General features: G+C 45.4%; 1 long non-coding RNA gene across 1 annotated transcript; it reads left to right on the top strand.

The window, feature by feature from the left end:
• The first annotated feature begins 8,734 nt into the window (after positions 1 to 8,734).
• LOC147709165 (uncharacterized) lies at positions 8,735 to 11,594 on the top strand. Its single transcript, XR_015296534.1, has 3 exons — positions 8,735 to 8,835; positions 10,430 to 10,576; positions 11,552 to 11,594. It is a non-coding gene; the product is annotated as an uncharacterized LOC147709165 (long non-coding RNA).
• Positions 11,595 to 22,460: the final 10,866 nt, after the last annotated feature.

Here is a 22,460-nt window from a genome sequence, read left to right as displayed (position 1 = left end):
AAGTGCCCCAGAGTCTCCAACTTCCTGTTCCTGTCCAGCAGGCTCCTCCCAGTGCTTTGTCCATGTCGTGGTCACTTTTGATTCGGATCTGGAGCTGGAAGGATTACTTTATGTGGCTGCTGCTGGATATTTGTATTTGAGGACTTTTTGGACTTTGGAGTTTGGATCACTTTTGGACTTGAGATTTTACAAGTAAGTTGGTGTTGTTTGTTTGGGGCATTGCAGTTGCTGCAACTACAGTTTTAAAACTTTTTTCACAACTTAAAAAAAATATATATTGTGGGTAGCCACAGTATCCAGTAGGCCCAGGGTTAGTCATGGGTGCATGATACAACGGTTTCTGTGATTTTTTTTAACTTAATTCTCATTTATGTCATGGAATTTTAGCTCACTGTTATATGATGATTTTGTTTTAATTTTAGGGTGCCTGTAAAGCCTCACTAGCCAGTAGGCCCAGGGGTAGTGAGTGGTGCATGGACCAAGTCTTTCTGTGGGGTGTCTTGAATTTAAACATCATTGAGGGCATTGATGGCATTGGATTGTGGTGATTTGTATGTGTTTTTTTTACTTTTTGGGGTGTTGTTGGGGCCTGGCCATGTGGGTGGGGGCCATTTTTAAGCCTGGTACAGGCAGGGCCTCCCCATGTGGTAGGGGGCAAGGGGCCATTTTGAAGGCAGGCAGTGTGCTCAGGCCTGCACCCATTTTGCCTTGCTTTTTATCCATTTTGCCCAGGGGTACTCAGTGGTGCATGGACCAAGTCTTTCTGTGGGGTGTCTTGAATGTAAACATCATTGAGGGCATGGCTGGCTTTGGATTGTGGTGATTTTTGTGTGTTTTCGACTTTTTGGGGTGTTGTTGGGGCCTGCCATGTGGTGGGGGCCATTTTGAGGCCTGGTCCAGGCAGGGCCCGGCCATGTGGTGGGAGTCAAGGGGCCATTTTGAAGCCAGGCATTGTGCTCAGGCCTGCACCCAGTTTGCCTTGCTTTCAACCATTATGCCCAGGGGTACTCAGTGGTGCATGGACCTAGTCTTTCTGTAGGGTGTCTTGAATTTAAACATCATTAAGGGCATCGATGGCATTGGATTTGGTGATTTTTGACTTTTTGGGTGCTGTTGAGGCCCGGCCATGTGGGTGGGGGCCATTTTGAGGGCTGGTCCTGGCAGGGCCTAGACATGTGGCTGGGACTCACGGCCCCATTTTGATTCCAGGCAGTGTGCTCAGGCCTGCACCTATTTTGCCTTGCTTTCATCCATTATTCCCAGGGGTACTCAGTGGTGCATGGACCAAGGCTTTCTGTGGGCTGTCTTAAATTTAAACATCATTGAGGGCATGGATGGCATTGGATTGTGGTGATTTTTGTGTTTTTTTTTACTTTTTGGGGTGTTTAACTTATGTTCCTCTGGCTTCCATTGCTTTTAGGTGCACAAGAGAACCACCAGTGCCAGGAAGAAGTCCTGCAGCGGTGTGTGCAGCACAACATCACGTGACGTCACGTGTGGCCACAGACAAGACAACTCTGCAACTCATGCAACAGCGGCCTGCTGTTCTGACATCTGAAGAAGATGGGCCCAAAGAAAGGTGGCCGTAGCGCCTCAGCGAAAAAAGTTGCCAGTGCCACTGCCAGTAAGAAGGAGCAGAAGAAGCAAGTGGCACCACCTGCCAAGGAGACTGGTGTGTCCAACGACACGTTTTTTGGGAGAAAAAAGTTGCCAGTGCCACTGCCAGTAAGAAGGAGCAGAAGAAGCAAGTGGCACCACCTACCAAGGAGACTGGTGTGTCCAACGACACGTTGTTTGGGAGAAAAAAAACTACGCATGCAGCAGCAGCTGTGTCCGCCGGGGACCAAGCTGGAAGCAGCACCTCCACTTCATTGGGCTCAGTGCCACCACTCCAAGTTAGGTCCAAGACCATGAGGTGCTGCTGAGGCAGCCACTTTACTTTCTCAATGACCATCGACCAGTGATGTTGGATCATCACAAGAAAGTACCATCCAATCAACGCCGGGTGTAACTCAGCTGACGAGTGTTCAACAACCACAGCCGCAACGACAACCACAGGTGCAACTAGTGTAAGCGCAAGTACATGGGCAAGGAGAAGCGCAAGGAGAGGCGCAAGGAGAGGCGCAAGTAGAGGCACAACGAGAGGCGAAAGAAGAGGCACAAGTAGAGTTGCAAGGAGAGGCGCAAGGAGAGGAGCATGGACAGGTGCATGGAGAGGTGCAACTAGAGGTTCATGGAGCGGCACAACTGCCTACAACGCTTGTTCCTCCAGAAGTAGGGGCACATCAGGAAATTGATATTTAAGCGGGGGTATCATCATCCGAGGAAGTCACTCCTCCTGATGATGATCCATTGTCTTCCAGATCCCCAGCAAGAAAAAGGTCAAGGAGGGCTATACTACTACTAGAAGTTCTTCTTCAAGCCCCCTTTATTCTGATGATCTTGATCATGATTGGAACCCAGCAATGCAGTCTGAGAGTGAGTCAAGCCATGAGCCGACAAAGGTAGCTAAGCCTAAAAGGAAGTTACCGCAAGGCTTCGAGTTATGGGTGATGACGACGAACAAGAACTGGTGTCTCCTGCTGCTGATGAACAGTCTGACGATGACCCAGTCATCCCAGTTGTCACTCCAGCCCCAGCGGGCATGCAGCAGACAGACATTTTCACCCTATCCCGAATGGCTGCTGAGAGGGATGTGAGCGGCGTGGCACTGGTACCACCACCAACGCAGTTAACTACAACACCAACACGACCTACAGCTTCCATATTTTTTAGTCAGAAGGACCGTCAGGGACCTCCATCCATCTCGACCTCAATTAGTGGTGCTGTAAGTGAACAACAGAAACAAATTCAGCCACGTCCATCCTCCACTTCAGCTGGCATTGAAAGTCAAAGTAGCACCTCCACCAGCAGCAGACATTTCCAGTCCCCAGTTTGGGACTTCTTTACTGTTAGCCAAAGTGCGGAAAACATGGTCGTTTGTTCGATTTACAAAACATTAGTTAGTCGGGGTAAGCTTGTACCAACTATGGTACCGGAGGCCAGAGAGGTCATCTAAAAAAACACCACATTATTCAGTGGGAGGCGCACCTAAGTAAGATCAAGGAAGCCAAAAGAAAAACAAATCCCAATGTATCCATTGATCTTGCATTTGATGATGACGAGAGGCTGATCGTGCAGGGGGTAAGTGAAGAAGCGACAGACATTTTTTCTGGTACACATTTTGGTACACCCAGTACCCCTGGCAGCAGTACTGCAGTGGTATCGCCCACACCCTCTACCCCTGCAACATGTAAGAGGCACACTAAGAGTCTGGGAGAGACACCAATGCGAAAAACTACATCACTGGGACTAACTGGTTTGAAGAAGTAATCATCATCATCACGTAAAATGGTCCAGCCCACCATTAGCGGAATGTTGTGGTCGGAGGCGCCATTTGAACGCAACGACCCAACGGTACGTCTGTATAAAGCAAAGCTGGCTAAACTGCTAGCGCTGGACCTTCTCCCTTTTTCTTTCGTGGAAGGGGTGGGTTTTCTAGAATTTGTGGCAACAGTCTGCCCTAAATGGAAGGTTCCTAGCCGGCCCTATTTTGCCAGAGTTGCGGTTCCAGCACTACATCAAGATGTGCTGGAGGTGATTGGGGCAGCTTTGCAGAAGAGTGCTGTTCACACTATCCACTTGACAACAGACATGTGGACCAGTTGCCAAGCCCTTGATTACATGTGCATCACTGCACACTGGGTCTCTTTTGCAGGGGGTAGAGACAAGACAAATGCAGGTGTTGACCCGGACACACATTTTCAAGCTACTCGGAAACATGCTACATTAGCCATGTTTGCCCTGGAGAAAATTCATACTGCACCTAACCTTTTGGAGGAGTTTGATAGGAAGGTCTCTGAATGGCTGCATCCAAGAAATCGCATAGTTGGTTATTTTTCCACAGATAATGGCAGTAATATAGTTAAGGCCATGCAGCAAGGTGACTATTTCAGAGTGCCGTGTTTGGCGCACAATATTAACATCGTAGTGCAAGTTTCTTGAAAAAAGAAAATACAGTCAGCAAGTTACTCACCACCTGCCGAAGAATCTGCACACATTTCAACCATTCTTTTAAGGCCCGGAAGGAGCTGAGCAGCCTTCAACATGACCGTAGACCGCCAGTCAAAGGACTCATCCAGGAGGTGGCAACATGTTGGAACTCAACCTTTTACATGCTTGAGCAGTGGGGGGTAATACATGATTATGTCTATAAACTAGGTTCTGCTATAAAAGACATGAGGCTAGAGTTGGAGGAATGGAAGCTAGTTGCAAGCCTGACCGACATGCTTCGTCCTTTTGAGCTCTTCACCCATGAAGTCAGCAGGGAGGACTGTTCTTTGGGCAAAGCTATCCCATTGTTGTGCATGCTAGAGCACCAACTGAAGGCGGTGTCTTCAACGTTCCAAGATGATGCTGAGAAGCAAGACGCATATCAGTTGGCGGAGAGATTATTAAGCCACCTAGTTGCCAATGAAAGGCTTAAAAACATACATACAGAAAAACATTACATTTGTGCCACTATTCTGGATCCACAGTTCAAAAAGGCAGTGGCCAGCAAAGCATTCAATCCTTTTGATGAAGCAGGTGTTTTAAAGTACAAAAATTGGCTAGCTGTGTCATCCACTTGGTTTGAAAACGAGCGGCAGAAAATTCAAGGAGCCGGCAGAAGTACAACTGAATCAGCAGGCCATCCGGCGTCAAGTTCCCCTTCTGAATCTGTGGCCGAAGGGAGTCACTTTCCCTCACAGTCGTTAACGACACCAGCAACTGTATCATCATCCTCACCTGCACCAGGCCCAGCCATAGTATTGTCGGAAGCAGATTGGCTAACTCATCAAAGGTTTGCTGATTCCAGTGCTGCAAAGGCCACAGATGGTACGCAAAGTGGAGCAACCGTGGAGAACCTTGAGTCGATGGTGCAGGCCTATCTGGATGACCCAACAGAGTTCTTTGTTAATCAGAACCCATTGCTGTATTGGTATAGGAAAAGGGCTCTATGGCCACTGATCACCAACCTGGCTCTAAATTATTTGTCTTGCCCACTCGCAAGTGTGTCTTCTGAACGTGTTTTCAGTGCTGCTGGTGCCATTGTAACTTCAAAAAGGACCCGCTTCTCGCACAAAACTGTGGAGAGGTTAACACTGATCAAGATGAATCAGCACTTCATACCACCAGATTACAAAATAGGTGAATGCACGCAGGAAGAAGAGGACACCGACTTAGGTGACTGAAGTTCTTCTCTGTTAGCTGACCTACTCCCATCTCAATTCATAGAGTTTGAGGACGAGCTCTACTTCCCTGACACCCTGCCCTGAAAATGACTTCATTCTTTTTCGTCCTTATTCACTTTTATTCCTGTGTGTCTTTCTTTGTTTTGCAACTTTTACCACAACAAAACTCTCACAACAAGTCCATCAGCAGCACTGTCTTCATCTTATTTTCCCTATTGATTTGAAGGTGCCACAGTCTGCATTCCTGAGGTTCACAAGTTCACAACTCAATCATGCTCCTCTATCCTCCTCCTCCAGACTCCACCTATCCATTTCCATCAAGGCAGATGGATTACAAAGAAAGAAATAAAGAAACTTTCTTTTCATAGACGAGTCCCCTCAAGTGGGACAGAAATTACTGACTGACTACAAGCTTGCTGATTGCTGGCAGAGTTACTACTGAAATTGACAGTAGAGGCTGCCCTGTGGGCCCTCACTTTCCGAAGAAGATGCGCACAAAAAGTAGAACAGGTAATGAATAGTTGAGAAGATGGCATGCAATGGACAGCAATGGCTGTCTGGCTCTGATGAAACCAATTGCTGTTTGTTTTTTGTGCATGAAATGTATCATATGTCTTGTCTTAGTTATTATTTAATCTTTTTACACAATAATTGTAACTCATGTCAACTACCCAGTATTTTTACCCTGTTTAATTCAAATTGTACTTCAAATTCAGGGGCCACTATGTTGCATTTTACAATATGCAATATATCCTTGGAGTGGACTCACTTGCCAATATACCATGATAATTGATTAAGTAATATATCTTTTTTCTTTACAGTCACTCACTGGGATGGATGGATCATCAGCGTCGGTTAACGGAAGAACTATGGCCAATTCGTGAGTGGCAAACAGGTAAACCAGTCTACAACAACTACTACAGCAGAACTACATGTCTGTCTATTCGTGGTATGTAGTGGTCGAGGGCGAGGCAGTGTGCTGTTGTTGTTATGCCAGGCGGAGTCCACTCCAGACAGCATTTCATGTACAATTGGTGCTACTTGGCTTGCTGCATACATTTAGATATGCTTTGTCTGTCTGACAAAGAGCCTAGGTATGCTACACCAGGTTGCTTCACTCAGTGGTGCCTGCCTTGACCGTCCGCATGGCACTGCCTCAAGCTTGGGCCAAACATCCGTTATGTTTGCGAAATTTGCAGTTTTTCGTTTTTTCACGAATCTCTGGGCGTAGTTCGCGGAGTCGGACTCCGCGAAGCTCCGCGAAGACGTAGTTGCACTCCGCGAACTACGCGTAGCTCCGCAACCATGCGGAGTTGCTTGCTGGGCCCGTTCGCGCGCCGTTTTTCGTCTTCGGGAGCGCGGTGCGCGTGTTCGGGGCGTTGCCTGCATGCTCGGGATGGCTAGCGCGCTAAATTACCCCAGAGGTTTGTCCCGCCTGCTTGCGTTCCCTTATTTCCTGTTCCGGGTCACAAGTAACGTGGTCGCGTTGTGCAAGACATGTTCGGGAACTCATCTTCTCGTTCGCACTACAAAAGTGCGTGATCGCGCTAAATATCGCGCGAACCTACCCATGCGGTCGCGATGGGCGCAGCCATCTTGGATCACACACTCTGGCTATGGTTTTGGGCCTACTTTTGCATCCTGTTAAAATCTCTTTAATCCTTGTCTTTTTACCCACTTTTTCTAACTTTCTTTAGTTATTACCTATTTCTCTCTGTGCCTAGGTTTATATTTTTCATTTTATTTCTACTTTTACAACTTTTCTATTGCTTTTTACTTCCTTCTTGTTCTTTTACCTTGCTTCTTCTTTCCCCTACCTTTTTGTCTTGAACTTTTAGTTTTCTTCTACCCTCCACCCAGAACCATGGTCAAGGGCGCCAGCAGCAGCGGCGGCTCAAAGGGCAAGGCGCCAGTGCCCCCAAAAACTAGGCTGCCTTGCGGCAGAATGCGCCCCCTAGGGGTGAGGCCCCGCCAACTTTTTGGGGAGGAGGAGGTGGCTGCCCTGGTGTTTTTTATCCAGCGCTACCTCCCCTTGATGTTGGCAGCAGGTGGCAGGCCCGGCTCCGGCTACCAGCATATTGAGGAGCGTCTCCGGCGGTGGGTGAAGGTGCGCCGGGCAGTCTTCCGCTGCTCCGGTATCCGGCGTACCCACCATCAGCTGACCCACCGTTGGGCAGACATTTTGGACCGGGAGCAGGACCTGTTGGACCTGCTTGGCGTCGAGGTCGTGGGTCTTGGTGAGTGGCTACCCAAAAAAAAAAGTGTGTGTATAATATATCTCTATAGTAGTATAAGTATTGTTATTGTATCTTTGTAAATCTTGGCTGAATAAGTAACGCGATGACTGGTGCTCCTAGTTACATTTCCGATGTATTCCGTTATTATATCTACTGTAATTGTATGACACTGGTCTATGCTGCGCTTCTTCATCTTCACTGACTCTTGCGTGTTCAATTTGGCGCTATCTTTTGCTGTTTATTGGTGTGAGATTTTCTTTATTGTAGAGAACTGAAGTTAGTTAATGCTATTAATAGAGTCTTGTCCTTCCTTAGTCCGTCAGTGAAATAGCCGTTGATGGATAATTGTACGTGTTTGCAATGCATATTGTATCATTTTTTTTCACGGCCTTCTCTTCTGCATGAATAGTACTCCTCTGGCAATGAATGCAAAAGTTACTTTGTTCTTCTTACCTCAGCCAGGGCCGGATTTAGGCATGTTCAAGCTGTGCAACTGCACAGGGCCACCAAACGCCAGGGGCCACCCCACCAATATATATCCTTAATTTAATAATCCTCAGAGGATGGATACATATTTGCGTGGCGGCCCCTGGCAGGGATTTGGTGCCTCCGGCTCTGTTCCACTTCCAAACACCCTGACTCCCCCCTCTTCACTGGCCTCCGTGCTCCGCCCCGACCTCCTCTTCCGGGCCCCCCACCTACGCTCCCTGGCCAGGAGTCCAGGACCACCATGAGCCTAGAGCCGCCCCTGCCTCAGCCCTCCATAGAACTGATGTAGTTTGTTTATTGAGTGGGTAGGGCAGCAGTAGCATTCAGTCAGTAGCAAAACAAAATATGATGCCATGAACGTACAATTTCGTGTTAGTTAGTATGCACAAAGTTAATCATGTCTCCTCCTTGTGATCTATGCATTTTGCTGGCAAAAAATGAAAAAGAAATGGCTACTTACAGATAATTGATTGATTACCCCATTCTTGAATCTGTGGTGTTGTTCAGGTCTTACTGCCTCTGTGTTACTTAGTAATCTGCAATCAGAATGTTTATGGAACATTTGATTTGTTTTCTCCAAGTACACTAGTCAGTGAATCATGCAAGGCAGTAGTCATTTGGTAGACCAATGTTTGTTTCTTTTAATGTTGTAGCAGTGGTTTTTGAAATGCTGTCTATGTTTCACAGCACTCAATGTTTTCCTCTTTCTTTATTATTATTTCTTACTTGAACCACAGAACCCAGGGGCAAGCAGAAGACTGGGACCGAGTCGGCGGGTGAACGCGAAGAACCACAGGCACAGAGCTCCTCTACTGAGGATCCTGCTGCTGTCCCTAGTAAGTCCAACAGTGTTTTCTTTTGGAACAATGATATTTCCCTAACTTTCTAACGGAGCTTTTTTTCCAACCGATTAATGACATTTCACCTAACTAAATTTTGACAAATGCTTGTTTTTGTTTTATGTTTTCAAAATTTTGGGTATTACTATCTGTCCCTGCCTTTCTGTTCCTTGAAAGAGCCTCTCTTATGACTCTCTGTGCTACTACTAGACTGTCTGTAGGTAAGCTTGCCCTGTTGCCCACTCTTTAGTTAAGGTATCAATCTTTTCAAAAAATCTGTGATCGAATAGCGGAAGGCACAGGGTCCACTCCTGTCTTATGCTTTTTCCTCTGTAATGTCTCTTCTTTGCCAATTGACACCAACCAAGTATGCATCCAGATGTTGGTCTACTATTTTTGTAAGCGTTAGTAATGAATACCACTACTACTCTTGCGGGTATTCTTCTATGCAGTCACATACATAACTATGTATGCACCCCAAAATTGGATGTTGTTGTTGATAGGCAGGTTGGACCTTACTTACTTACAGTCTTACACCTCAGTCACAGAACTCAGAGGAACCCACAATTCAATGAACGACAACCTATATGGGCTCAGTCATTGGTCAATTATTCAATTACCCCTTTCCTGAACCCCAATATGAAGATGCCAAATGCTTTTATTACACAATCCATAACCTAAGTAACCCCCTTTTGCTCACTCTCTCGTGTAAGTCTACAAGACAACAGACACTGAAAATATACTTCCGAGTCAATGTGGTACTTCAAAACCTTTATTTTGTTAGAAGTAACTAAGTAAGTAACATCAATGTTTTTAAGTTGTTCTGTGAAATGCGTCAAGGGCAGGGCCACCAGAAAAAATCCAGAGTTAAAAAAGGCTGAATAAAAAGTAATCTACATTTGTACAGCTACCAGTGCACGATAGGGAAATGTGGGAAATGTCGGAGACCCCTCACCATTGAACGTATACTGGTTGCATATGACTCTTTTTGGTAAGCTCTGGAAATCTTTGCTTCGTAGAAGGAAATCTTCTCATCTGCCGAAAGATAATGACAAAAGTGGTGCACGTTAGACAGTATGAAAACATTACATTACATACATTTATTCAACTTTTTAGCTGTCATGCTAAAAAAAAGGTGTAACCTGAGGCTGTAAGGAAATTCCACAATCCACATTCAAAAAGTAAATACGGGCCTTTCTATTTTCCGAACTCTTCAGGTGTATGCTTTTAACTATCATGTGGCCTCAAAGGCGTCTTCTCGTACTGCGCAACAAGGTGTGAGGTAGCATGCGCAAAACTGTAGACATGTCATTGATGTACAAACTGGTTAGGTTACATGGTTCAGTCTAACTTTCCAAGGACTAGACTAGAGTAGCAGTATAGATGAGATGAGCTTGGGTACCATACCATACCAAACAAATGCTAATATGTGTAGTGTGTTACTTACTCTGCTGTACTAGGCAATGTGGACTACTACTGATTACGTTGTACTTAACTGTTTTGCAGAACTCCGTTTTTGGTGAACAAGTACAATGGGGGCTGTGCATCCATCTAAAAAGGTGTACTTAATTACTTATTTTTATTTTTGCAGAACCGGTACCATCCACCAGTGCCGACGGGGGCAGCGGCGCTGCAACGGCGGCAGCAGAGGCGATCCCGGAGGGGAATGGAGGACCACCAGAGGCACCTACAGCAGCACCGGCAGCAGCGGGGGAGGAGACAACAACGGTGGGCGATGGTAAGTTACATTCAATAGTGATCCGCATTACTTGGTGGGTGGGGAAAACTTCCTAACTGTACTCTGATATTTATAATGAACTTGAAGTTCTACTGGACAATATATGACGCCACCGTTGTCATTACCAAGCTTAGCAAAAGCATTACCACCGGCGAGAATTGATAAAATAAGTTATACAGGCCTCTTCTATGTGACTACAACTCAGCTGTGAAAGGTTGGTGGCAGACTGAAAAAGTCTTATCCACAACATTACATGACCGCGATGGATTAACATGAGATTGATTTTAAGTATGATGAAAGGAGCAAGGAAAAAGCTCCAATCATATAATATAGGATACTTTGGAATCAGCAATACAGGTGTTTGAGAGCAGTTGGATGCGTGGGTTGTTGTGGAAGCATAGAAAGGGGAAAACACAGCTGCCTGCGTGGGCGGGAGACACATCCAATATCGGTGGTTAGTGTATAGTGGATACTAGTGTTGGCAGCGGTGTTTTGCTTAAACCCAAAGGCAAGGGAAGGAGGGGACGACTGGATGCATTCCGGGTCGTTGCTGGCGAAACACAAACCACCTAACGTTTGTTGGCGATATAAAGAATGATAGTCTCTAGAGTACACATTTACTAGTACTAGCTGGCCACTGTTAATTAATGTTAGTTGGAGACTGTCACTTTTCCCGGAAGCACAGAGTATATGATATAAAAAAACGAGATATGAAAAAGACAGGTGTTCGTATGTGACCGTTGAAGTAGACCCATGCTACCTATGTTACTAGGGCAGGCATAATGCCGTGCCAAAAAGGCAGACAAATGAAGTATATAAGGCGTAGAATGTTCAAGATAGATGAAACAACATTTTAGGTACTCAACTTGCTTGCTATTGCTACTGTACTGTGCCGCCCACTATGTGTTGGATCCATGTTGTGTTCTTGATTTGCTGGGATTTTTGATTACAACAATTCTGTCTCTTTCTTTATAGTTACTCCTTCTAAACCAACGAGGAAGGAGCTGGCAGTCCGGGCTCGTCAGCGGAAACTGCAGGCCATCGTTGAGGCCTACCGCCGGCTGGTGGCTCAGGCCGAGGAGGAGGAGGCGGCGGCAGCAGCTGCTGCCTCTTCCAATGCCCCGGCCCCCAAGCCTGCAGGAGTACGTTGGCGTGGTCAGGCAGCCGCCCGCCGCCAGATTTTCCCCGCATCGTCCACCCCCCCACAACAACATGGCTGCCAATGTAGGTGCCACCAGTTCCAGCGAAAAATTCTCCTCCGGGTAGCCAGGCTGGAGGCTCAAAGCAGTCAGACTAAAAAACAAATAGAGGAGCGTGTAAAGATCCTGGTGGATCAACACTTAAAAGCCCGCCGGCTATGAGATGGACCCTGTTTGCCCCTTTTTCAATCCTTTTGTTGGGGGGTGGGAATTGGGTGTTGGGTTTTTACTTTTTTTTTACATGACATTGAGCGTGGGAATTTGGTTGGGGTTAGGGGAGGCGGGTAGGGGGACAGCTGTGGTGTAGGATTTATATATATTTTATTTTTGTATCATCTTTAGTTATATATTACATTATGTTAAAATAAACGAGACACAAAGTTATGTTAAAAAGAAAACATTTGAAGTTCATTTGCGTTTCTTGTGGGGTTGGAGGGGGGAGTGTTTCACCAAATAATGTATGTTGTGCAACCTCGCAAGGTTTAATTTGGCCATGCAGGTCGGCGGACAGTGCTTTTTAATAATAAAATATATTGCCCACATCTTTAACATGCAAACAGATAGATGCAGTAAACCCTCACCGAGTTATATTTGTAGTATTAGAAGAACGACCAGTCTGTCTTGCGTTAAACCTCACTGCAAACTTATCTTACCTGTGATTGCTGATGAGATGATGATGATTTATCATGAAGTGTGGCACTGCAAGGGCTGCATTTGATTTCCAAGACAATGGCGAAGAATCTGTGGTTCAGAATCAGAACTTCTGTGATAGTAGTAGACAGACCCTGCCAGTAGCGACAAAAAGAAAGAGACAGTCATTTGCGTGACAGACAATGTGGGGGTAGTATAAGTAAGTACAGTACATTGCATGGGTGATCCAATATTGCAACTGCTAAACTGAAACAAAACAATGGTTTTGGGGACTGGAAACTAAGTGCAAGAGAAGATAAGAAGTTCAACTTTACTTGTAGTACTCACGGCAACGTCAAACTTTTCTAAATCATAATGCTTTACACTTTAAACCCAAAAAATTACGCCAATTCATTAGATGCATTCGTTGTTTGATGTTAATGGTAAATTATTTGGCGTTATACACAGAGCTTGAGTTGGGAAGCCGCAGAAGATCCTGGCCATGCCTTGTTGACATTTCACTATTGTTGCTTTGACCACATCTGCCCCAGCAAGCGCGTGATCAAATTGTTGGTGTATATTTAATGTAAGAAACATCACACCTCAATGTAACCACGCAACCCGGGGGAAGAGGGTTAGGGTTTGTTTAATGGATGGGTACGGGGGTTTTGGGAAAGGTTTGAGAAAGAAAAACAGTACGCATGAAGATTGGAGACAACAAAAGCAAAACAATGAAGACGATGATTTATGATGTTGATCCGCTAGCTAATGATTGTAAGCAATGGACGTAAGAAAAGGACACGCTGAATATGATTCTTGGTTTCCCGCAATCCAATTGCTTGATGATGAGGATTTGTGGTAAGGGTGAGAGTTGATGCTCATACTATAAAGCAGTGGGTGAAAGATGTCCAGCCTGAAAAAGAAAAGGCAAATACAAAAGAATGTGAATGACCTAACAAATTTTAATACAGTGAAGATAAAAAAACAATACAAGAGGAGTAGTCGTATGAGAGGACTTTCAGACTGAGGCGGCTTGGATACAATTTGTATAAGTCTACTAGTTGCATATCATTTTTAATCTAGAAGTACAAAAAAAGGCAGGAGCCAGCACACAACAACAGGCCCACGACGACACAGGTTTGGCCGTTATACAAACTGCATTTCCCTAAAAATTTCAGAGCCACAGAAAGGTGAATGAAATTGAAAAAGCAACCTAGCATTTACAAAATTAATCAACAAAATCAATGCGTCATTCTCAGTCATCAATCATACCACTATTGTACTCTACCACAGCACTGTGCACAAACATGTAGTAGCCTGGGTCTACTGTGCTGTGACTCTTATTTGTATTTATTTATTACCTTGTATTCCACTCCAAGAAACATCGTGCATCAATCAGCTCAGATCCAACTGCCTGACAGCAAAGATATGGTGGTCACCATCATTATCATCAGCAACTCAGTCTGTAGTGAGTGACTACGATAAATTAAGTCCTGACTGCATCTGTAGTAGTAGGAACACAAGTGCGTAAATAATTTCTATTATTAGTAAATAACATGGAAAAATTGGCTATCACGTGAGTCTGAACTGAAGTTACTAGTATACTTCAAGTCCATGCACATTAGCTCAGAGTCAGCAAAAAAATACATCCAATGCAATGCATGGCATCATTCATTTTTATACCTGTTTTGCTCTTCTCTTTCACTGTCAGAAGATTGATCACAGATGCTGCCGAGCCTTTGTAATGCAAGTCATCACAACAAGTTGACTTCAGTTGTGGATGCCTGCTCAAGTTTCTTTTGACACAGAAGAGTCGTCTCTGAATGCCTGCAGACAGAGGTGGTAGCCTTAAGAGTAAGACTCAGCAAGGCAGTTATTATGAGTTGCAGATTTCAAATGAAATAGAGGATGGCTGTAGTCATGTACGGTTCACTTATTATGGAGGGACTGTTAGAGGCTACATTATTGTTATTGTACTATATTCCATCTACAACACCAAATGTATGGCTGCCAAGATGGAATTGTATTGACTTGAGTGGGAGTCAAGAAGATGGAGCAAGACTCTGAGGAGTGCAGTCAACATGGAACATAAATGCACAGGCGTGCAACTCCAGGAGGTAACTAAAAAAGATACAGCGAAAATAAATGCACAGGTGTGCAACTCCAGTAGGTACATTAAAAGAATGAGTGTTGGGGATGGATTTGGTTGAGCTTTTTATTTTAAGATTAGCAGTTTTGCACCAGAAAGTCATTTTTAATAAGAAAATAAATAACACAAATAAAAGAATGGAAAAAGTCACAATTTAACAGCCTATTGGTCAGGGAAGAGGTGCTCGTCCTCAAACTCTGTGGGTCCGGACAGCAGTAGGTCATGTAACCCAGCAGTGATGAATTCTTCGGGCTCGCTTTCTTCATCCTGCTCTGATTCACGTACAGTATAGTCTGGTGGTATGAAGTGTTGATTCATTTTTATCATTGTCAGCCTCTCGACGCTTTTGGGGGAGAGACTGGTCCTTTTCGATGTCACAATGGCACCAGCAGCACTGAAAACTCGCTCAGAGGCGACACTGGCTACAGGACAAGCCAAATACTTTATCGCCAGCCTGCTCAGCACTGACCACTGTCTCCTTCTTTCATACCAATAGACCAATGGGCTTTGCTCCATGAACACCTCTGTTGTGTCATCCAGATAGGCCTGAACCATCCGCTCAGTGTTCATTGGTGCTCGGCTTTGCTGCTCCTCTTTCCCCTTTGCAACAGCAACGGACTTACCCATCCCCTTCTGTAGAAAAAAAGCAGTTATGCTTTTGGTTGTGTCTGCTGAATCAGATCGTGTAGGTGCTGCTTTTGGTACTGTTGGTGCCTGCTGGGAAGCGGACGCACCGCTCTCATGCTCTGATGAACTTGCCTGAGTTGCCTCAGGAGGATGGCCTGGAGTACTTTGACTGTCCTGGGCTGGCACTGTCAGGCCTTTAAGTAACAGCCGTTCAGTTTCGAAATCATTAGCTTCCACAGCTATGGAACTTTTGTAATTGGCAACATCCCCATCTGAAAAAGGAATGACTGCGCTACTGCTGACAAACAATTTGTACCGTGGATCCAAGATTGTTGCAGTTATGTAATTTGGATCTGACACAATCATTTTAAGCCTTGCATTTACAGATAAGCGGTTGCGTAAGGCCTTGGCCAAGGTACATGCATCAACTTTTTCTTCGTCACCTTCGTATGTTTCACAGACCTCCTTCAGCTGTTGCTCGAGCATGTACAACAATGGGATGGCTTGGCCCATAGTACAGTCCTCCCTGCTAACTGCACGTGTGAACACCTCAAAAGGTTGTAGCATCTCTGTCAAGCATTTAATGATGTCCCACTGCCACATCTCAACGGTCAGGCTTTTAAGATTAACAGTAGGATCCACTAATCTTCTTGACATTACATAAGCATTCAGTGGTATGTACTGCTCAAAGAGACGCTCAAGCATGAAATAAGTCGAGTTCCAACGTGTTGGGACCTCCTGGATCAGTGCTTTGACTGGCAAATTATGCTCCCGCTGAATGACGCGTAGCAGCTTCCGCGCTTTGAAAGAATGGTTAAAATGCGTGCATATTCTTCTGCAGATGGTCAGTATGGTGCTGACTTGGAGTTCATTTTTCAGAAAGTCTTGCACGACTAAGTTAATGCAGTGTGCCAAACAGGGTACCCTGAAATACTGTCCATCTTTCATTGCCCTCACTACATTACTGCCATTGTCGGTGGCAACAAAACCAATCTTAAGGCCTCTTGGTTTCAGCCATTCAAAGACCTTGCTGTTAAAGTCAGACAAAATGTTGTCAGCAGTATGATTTTTCTCCATACCAAACATGGCTACAGTTGCATGTTTGCGAGTGTCATTGAAAATCCCAGCAACGTCAAGAAGGCCTGATGTTAACTTGTCTTTCACACCTGCAAAAGAGATCCAGTGTGCGGTGATGCACATGTAATCTGCTGTGGCTTCGCGACTGCTCCACATGTCGGTTGTCAGGTGGATACAATGGACAACACTCTGTTGTAAGGCTTTCCCAATCAATCCCAGCACGTCGTGGTGTAGTGCTGGAATAGCAACTCTTGCAAAATAGTAGCGACTGGGAACGTCCCATTTTGGGGCGAGTGTTGCCACTAATTGCCGAAATCCCACTGCCTCAACAAATGAAAATGGGAGAAGGTCGAGTGCCAACATTTTTGCAAGTTTCGCATTGTACAAACGTGCTGTTGGGTGGTTCCGCTCGTACTTTCCCTCCTGCCTAAACATGCCAGTAACGGTAAGCTGCTTGGTAATTCTTTCTGTTCTGCTAGACGGACCACCTTTCAACGCAGACTTTTCACTCCTTGCCCTTGGTGTCTCCGGCTGACTCTGGTGCCACTGAGAAGTTGCTGATGCTGAGGATTTGGACTGCACCACTCCAGTGCTGGCGACAGGGCTCATTTGTGTACCACTCCCAGATAGAAGGTCATCGTCTCCCTCTTCTTCCATGAGTGGACCTTGTAGTACTGTATCCTCCCCACCAACACCAGTGCTTACATCTTTTAAGCTTGCAAGGTGGTTCTCCCATACAATTGTGTGTGTTTTTTTCATATGGGTCGTTGGGCCTCCAGTACCATAGTTTGTACCAATCTTACCACGACTAACATTGGTGTGACAAATGGTGCATATAGCAATGTTCTCCTGATGTGGGTGAACCGTAAAAAAATCCCAGACTGGGGAGCTAAACTTTTGTCTCCTGCCATAGGAAGAGGAGGACCCACTTCCAATCCCGGATGAACTGGAGCCTTTTTGTTGAATTTCCCTATGTGACAGTTCAGTACTAGTACTGCCACTACCTCCTTCTGTTGAGGTGGCGCTTGCGCTGGATGTCGCACGCTGCCGGGCCTTCGCTGATGCAAAAATGGGAGCTGGTGTTACTTTGGCCGCTGAGTGTGTAGGAGTTACACGTGCTATCTGCTCATCACTAATCGCAGCCCTTCTGGATAGGGTGAAAATGCTGGTCTCTACATCCTCTGCACCAGGTATAACGCTTGTGATGATGACATTGTCAGTGTCAGACCCGTCTTTATCACCATCAGTATCCTGTTCACCTACATCGAACTCCGGAAGTTCAAGCCTTGACGGATCCTTCCTTTTTCCCAGCCTGGTCTTAGGATGCCTCTCCTTTGAATGCTCAGTTCTTCGTTGTGGATGCCATTCCTTATCAAGGTCATCTGAAGGGATGCTATGCGAAGAACTCGATGCACTGCCACTAACCCTCCTTTCCTTTGGTAAATTTAAAGACAGTAGATCACCTCCAGAAGTGGCTTCCTCTTCTTCTTGCTCGGAATGAGGCTCTACTTCCTGAACTGCCCCGACATCGGGAGGAACAACTTCCACTATTGCGTGCGGAGACGGTGGTTGTTGTTCTTGAGGAAGTACTATAGCGTGCTGTGGTTCTTCAACAACTACTATTGTGGGATTTGGTTGTTGTTGTTGAACAACTATTGCGGGCGGTGGTTGTGGTTTTTCAACAACTATTGCGGGAAGTGGTTGTGGTTGTTGAACATCTACTGCTGGCGGTGGTTGTTCAGCACTTTCATCTTGCGTGGATTGTGTGCTACTTTGAGACAGCGATAAGTTAAGTTCAGGCTCAGTATCACTGCTTTGTAACACTAGGCCGGCTACCTCTTCGACCCTCATGTGCTTGGCCCTGGGTTGGTGGCTTGCCCCCGCTAATGCGGATGTGCTGGGCCTGGCTCCAGCTTGCACCACGGACACCGCTGCTGCAGGCGTACGTTTTGGGGGCCCAAAAAAGGTTTGGGGGTCCATACCAGCCTTAAGTGACACTTCCTTCTTCTGTACCTTCTTCTCAGCAACTTTCTTGGTGGTGGAGGACCTGGTACCTGCTCTCTTAGGACCCATCTTCTTCTGATGTCAGCACACAGCAGCACTCAGTAGCACAAATTGCAGAGATGTGTGGTCAGATGAGTCACACACCACACGTGGCGTACAATTGAAGGACGTCCGTCTGGCAGTTGAACGGGCAATGGATGAAAACAGCCAGCACCTCCTCAGTCTTTTTCTGTGCACCTACAAGCAAAGAAGACAGAACACGTCAGTCAAACAAGCAGTAAGCCAACACATGAACAATTGAAAGACACACAGGCCAATGTATAAAACACAAAAAAGAAGACTAATACTACGAGCACCACAGCTCCCAGCCACATGAAGTCCCGAAATAACCAATCATAAAGTCAAGCAGGCCTATCATATACCAATATGGACAGAAAAAGGAGGATGCCTGCTACACATGAGTCATGACAGGTTAATGCAAGGAAAATCAAAATACCCCATGGCTAAGAGTTTGTAAAACTTCACTGCAAAAACACATACAAGCCATAAAATTATTACACACACAAAAAAGTTACCTACCCCCCTGCCCAGACAACCAACTTGGAAATGCAATGGCATACACACATGCCGTAAATGATGGTAATTAAATAGACCAAATAGAAACAGCTACATAAAGCAGCCCCGCTAACTAGTAACTAACTACCACCTCTGGGACTCTGGCCTACTATCAGATCAGACCAAAAGCAGGGAGGCCAATGATAAATGCACAAAGGAAGTACCTACAAAATGGCCGCCACCACATGGCCTGTCCAGGAAGACAAAACTACAACCAAATAACACATAAATGAGGACTTTTTTGTAGCACAGGGGACACATTAAACATTTTTGAGGAACTTTTATGCAACTCGGGACATATTGGTCGCGAGAATGCAAAATCGGGTGTTCGGCAACGCGAATCGAGTGAAAAGTCGTTATCGCGTTCCCGAGCCAGTACATTGAGCGCGCGAACAAGACAAAAAAGGTACGGTCGCGTTCTCACACGGTGCGACGTTACCAAAAGTACGCGAACAGTATTCCTAGGGTTACCTACTGGCAGGGAGTGCCATATTAGCTACACACAAGCAACCAAAAACTGAAAGTACCACCATTACAAAAAATGTGAAGCAATCCAAAGCCATACACGGTGTAATTAAAGTTACACCACAAAAATAGTTGATTAACTTGAATGCACCTATGGCTGTGAGTAGTAGTACCTACAAAAGCCTTGGATGGCTATGGCAAAAGAAGAGAACCAGGGAAGGACACAGAAAATGGCCGCCTCCATAGGGCCAGGAGGACAGGGACACCCAAAAACAACATGGAAAAGGGATGCACCCAAAATGGCCTCCACCACATGGCAAAATCAGTCACAAAGGAAGCATACACAAAATGGCCGCCACCACATGGCCTGCCCACCAACAACAACATAGCAGAATCATCACAAAGGAAGTAAGTACACACAAAATGGCCCTCACCACTACATGAAAAGAAAGAGAGGACAGACAATAAATGCCTATGCCAAAGGGACAATGCTTAGCTTCACAAAATGGACACACCAGACACCACCCCCCAAATTGGTCACCCCAACCATAAACAAGAAATCATTACATAGAGGACAGAAAGGAACTGGGAGTGGCCCATGCTCCAGGAAGACAAAACTACAACCAAATAACACATAAATGAGGACTTTTTTGTAGCACAGGGGACACATTAAACATTTTCGAGGAACTTTTATGCAACTCGGGACATATTGGTCGCGAGAATGCAAAATCGGCGTGTTCGGCAACGCGAATCGAGTGAAAAGTCGTTATCGCGTTCCCGAGCCAGTACATTGAGCGCGCGAACAAGACAAAAAAGGTACGGTCGCGTTCTCACACGGTGCGACGTTACCAAAAGTATGCGAACAGTATTCCTAGGGTTACCTACTGGCAGGGAGTGCCATATTAGCTACACACAAGCAACCAAAAACTGAAAGTACCACCATTACAAAAAATGTGAAGCAATCCAAAGCCATACACGGTGTAATTAAAGTTACACCACAAAAATAGTTGATTAACTTGAATGCACCTATGGCTGTGAGTAGTAGTACCTACAAAAGCCTTGGATGGCTATGGCAAAAGAAGAGAACCAGGGAAGGACACAGAAAATGGCCGCCTCCATAGGGCCAGGAGGACAGGGACACCCAAAAACAACATGGAAAAGGGATGCACCCAAAATGGCCTCCACCACATGGCAAAATCAGTCACAAAGGAAGCATACACAAAATGGCCGCCACCACATGGCCTGCCCACCAACAACAACATAGCAGAATCATCACAAAGGAAGTAAGTACACACAAAATGGCCCTCACCACTACATGAAAAGAAAGAGACGACAGACAATAAATGCCTATGCCAAAGGGACAATGCTTAGCTTCACAAAATGGACACACCAGACACCACCCCCCAAATTGGTCACCCCAACCATAAACAAGAAATCATTACATAGAGGACAGAAAGGAACTGGGAGTGGCCCATGCTCCAGGAAGACAAAACTACAACCAAATAACACATAAATGAGGACTTTTTTGTAGCACAGGGGACACATTAAACATTTTCGAGGAACTTTTATGCAACTCGGGACATATTGGTCGCGAGAATGCAAAATCGGCGTGTTTGGCAACGCGAATCGAGTGAAAAGTCGTTATCGCGTTCCCGAGCCAGTACATTGAGCGCGCGAACAAGACAAAAAAGGTACGGTCGCGTTCTCACACGGTGCGACGTTACCAAAAGTACGCGAACAGTATTCCTAGGGTTACCTACTGGCAGAAATTGACAGACACCCAAAACCTGACATACCCCACACATAAACATAAGATTTTCTAAATCAAACCAGTCCATCCATGACTTTCTAATTAGAGGTACACCAGAAAAACAGTTGATTACCTTTCATGACCCTATGACTAGTACCTCTGGCCTACTGGCAGAGTAGGCCACAAGTTTGAAGGCCTATGGCAAGAGCAAAGTGGCTGGGAAACATAAAATGGCCGCCAACAACACATGGCCAGGCCAACCACAGAAAGTTATTACAATGAACTCAAACATGCCTACACACTAACTACATGGAGTACTAGGGTCAGCTATTGGCTTAAAAAAATAAAAAACTTTTTAATTACACAAACAGAAATTCAACAGCAGACATTGCTATTGCATAATGATGACCATAATCCAATGCCAGCCATGATGTTTGTTTACAAACTTGAATAAAAATGTATACACAGAATTATGATTTTACCCATGGGTACCTCTCTATGTAGCCTGGATGAAATTTAAAAAGAAATACAAGTTGGGACCTCATAAAAGTATAGGCACCCATCAATAATGTAAATCAAGGAATGAATACTGTAGTTAAAAAAATTTAAAATCAAACAAACACAAGTCTACAACATCATACTCACTCATTACTGAACTTACTTGAAAAAGAGAATTCAAAATCCAAAAGTCCTCAGTAAAATTCAAAAAAAGCAGTAATGCAGCCAACACACACAGAAAGTGATCCTGCCAGCTCAAAATCCAAATGAAAGTGACCACCTCATGGACAAAGCACTGGGAGGAGCCTGGTGGACAGGAACAGGAAGTTGTAAACTCCAGAGCCCTTCCTCCTTAATATTCAAAAATAGAGTAGAAACAGAAAGAGGACTCCTTCCCCCCAAAAAATACATCCAAAGGTACAACTTTGAGGGGTTTTTCACTTGTTTGCTAACCAAAATGGTAATTTTATTATTAGGGTTTAACTTTTAACATGCTCGCGAGTTATTCTGTGCAAGATTGCAGGTTCTGCGTGTTCGGCAACTCGATCTTACCAACAAACATACTCGCGCGTCCTTATGGCTTTATCACGCTTCCAATGACGTTATTGCGTTCGCACAGCTGCACGAAAGGGTTTACAAACATGGTGGCAGACGCGACCAGGAAAAAGCGAACGCAGAACCAAGGTAAGCCATTGCCGCGCACGCGATAATGTTATTAAGCGCGCGACAATGTTATTTAGCGCGCGACAACTACGCTCCGCACCGGATAGCGGAGTTATCGGCAGCTACGCGAACTCCGCGGAACGCGGAGTTGCCAAAACTCCATAAACTCCGCAAACGGAGCGTAGTTCTTCGCCCAGGGTTAGCGAA

This window comes from Lissotriton vulgaris, chromosome 6 (genome assembly GCF_964263255.1).
Source record: "Lissotriton vulgaris chromosome 6, aLisVul1.2, whole genome shotgun sequence".
NCBI classification, from domain to species: Eukaryota; Metazoa; Chordata; class Amphibia; order Caudata; family Salamandridae; genus Lissotriton; species Lissotriton vulgaris.
The sequence above is the reverse complement of the archived record's forward strand: the minus strand, read 5'-3'. Positions and strand labels throughout refer to the sequence as shown.